At 42.3% G+C, this 2,373-nt stretch overlaps 1 pseudogene; it reads right to left on the minus strand.

Moving 5' to 3' along the window:
• Window positions 1-1,056: 1,056 nt before the first annotated feature.
• LOC129030507 (cytochrome c oxidase subunit 7B, mitochondrial-like) lies at window positions 1,057-1,298 on the minus strand (annotated as a pseudogene).
• Window positions 1,299-2,373: the final 1,075 nt, after the last annotated feature.

A 2,373-nucleotide genomic window follows, 5' to 3' on the forward strand; every position in this document is an offset into this window, starting at 1 on the left:
TTCAAGCAATCCTCCCACCTCGGCCTCCCAAAGTGCTGGGATTACAGGCGTGAGCCACCACTTGGCCCAACTTTATCTTTTAAAACTTGAACATCTATGCCCATGAAACAACTACTCTCCATTTCCTCCTCTCCCTAGTTTCTGGTGACCACCATTTGATTTGCTGTTTCTGTGAATTTGACTACTTTAGATACCTCATATAAGTGGAAGCATACAGTATTTGTATTTTTGTGACTGGCTTATTCCACTTAGCATGATGTCCTCAAGGTTCTTCCATGTTATAGCACGTAACAGAATTCCTTTCCTTTTTAAGGCTGAGTAATACTCCCTTATTTGTATACACCACATTTTGTTTATCCACTCATCTGTTGACGGATATTTAGGCTGCTTCTGCATGTTGGCTATTGTGAATAATACTGCTATAAATCAAATAGCAAATATCTCTTAAAGTGCAATGTGCAAATATCTCTTAAAAACCCTATTCTCAATTCTTTTGGATATATGTCCAGAAATGCATATGGCAATTCTATTTTTATTTTTCTGAGAACCCATCAGATTGTTTTTGGTAGTAGCTACACCATTTTGCATTGCACAAAAGCTCCAGTTTCTGTGCATCCTCTTTAACACTTGTGATTTTCTGCTTTTTTGATAGTAGACATCCTAATGGGTGTAAGATAATATTTCCTTGTGATTTTGATTTGCATTTCTCTAATGATGATCAGCAATGTTGAGCATTTTTTGTTTTGTTTTGTTTTTGTTTTTGTTTTGAGACACAGTCTCACTCTGTCACTCAGGCTGGAGTACAGTGTTGCGATCTTGGCTCACTGAAACCTCTGCCTCCTGAGTTCAAGCTATTCTATGCCTGTGCCTCCCAAGTAGCTGGGATTACAGGTGCCTGCCACTATGCCCAGCTAAGTTTTGTATTTTTTTTTGAAGGTTTCAAAATGTACTTTATTTCTTCAATAATGCCATAACTTAATGGGTACACAGTGTTTTAACTTGGTATCAATTATGAGCTGTTTTTTAAACAATTCATTATTATACCAGCTGGGATGATTACTGATCTCTCCATTCCTTTGGGGTGACTCTGCCAGCAGGGTCCAGGTTCCATTCTATTCTGATTTGTGTTGCTACATATGTCCATATAGCAATACAGAAAGTGGCTCCACTATCTAATACAGCATTATCGTATTGTCATGAAAATCAGGTGAACTTTTCTGGTGGCTCTGCCTTGCCATTGTTTGCTGAATGCTTTGATCTTGGAGATGACTTAGTGCATTTTTTGACCAGTGAAACATCATGAAGGTGAAGATCGAACTGTGGGAATGCAGCTGCTGCTTTGGTGCAAATTCCAATTTTTGTATTTTTAATAAAGATGGGGTTTTGCCACGTTGGCCAGGCTGGTCTCGAGCCACTGACCTCAAGTGATCCACCACGCCTTGGCCTCCCAAAATGTTGGAATTACAGGCATGAGCCACCGCACCCAGCCTAAGCATCTTTTCTTACGCTTTTTATACATTTCTGTATCATCTTTAGAAAAATGTCTAGTCCAGCCTTTCGCTCACTTGTTTGCTGTTGTTGAGGTCTCTATTGTTTTTCTAGTTTCTATTTCACTAATTCCAGCTTTGACTTTTATGTCCTTCCTTCTGCTTGCCTTAAGCACAGTTTGCTCTTTTTTTTCCCCAGGCTATTGATTTGAGATCATTTTTTTAAGTCCACTGATATTCAAGGTAATTACTGATAGGTAAGGATTACCACTGTCATTTAAAAAATTGTTTTCCTGGCTGGGCGCGGTGGCTCACGCCTGTGATCCCAGCAATTTGGGAGGCCGAGGTGGGTGGATCACCTGAGGTCAGGAGTTCAAGACCAGCCTGACCAACATGAAGAAACCCCATCTCTACTAAAAATACAAAATTAGCCAGGTGTGGTGGCACCTGCCTGTAACCCCAGCTATTCAGGAGGCTGAGGTAGGAGAATCACTTGAAATCAGTGGGGGGAGGTTGTCGTGAGCCAAGATCATGCCATTGCACTCCAGCCTGGGCAACGAGTGAAACTTCATCTCAAAAAAAAAAAAAAAAGTTTTCCAGATGGGCACAGTGGCTCATGCCTGTAATTCCAGCATTTTGGGAGGCCGAGGTGGGCAGATCACTTGAGGCCAGGAGTTTGAGACCAGCCTGGCCAACATGGTGAAATCCTGTCTCTACTAAAAATACAAAAACTAGTCCCACGAGGTGGTGCACACCTGTGGTCCCAGCTACCCGGGAGGCTGAGGCACGAGGATTGCTTGAACCCAGGAAGCAGAGGTCGCAGTGAGCCAAGATTGCACCACTGCCCTCCACCAGCCTGGGTGACAGAGTGAGATGGTGTCTCAAA

This window comes from Pongo pygmaeus, chromosome 12, assembly GCF_028885625.2.
Source record: "Pongo pygmaeus isolate AG05252 chromosome 12, NHGRI_mPonPyg2-v2.0_pri, whole genome shotgun sequence".
NCBI classification, from domain to species: domain Eukaryota; kingdom Metazoa; phylum Chordata; class Mammalia; order Primates; family Hominidae; genus Pongo; species Pongo pygmaeus.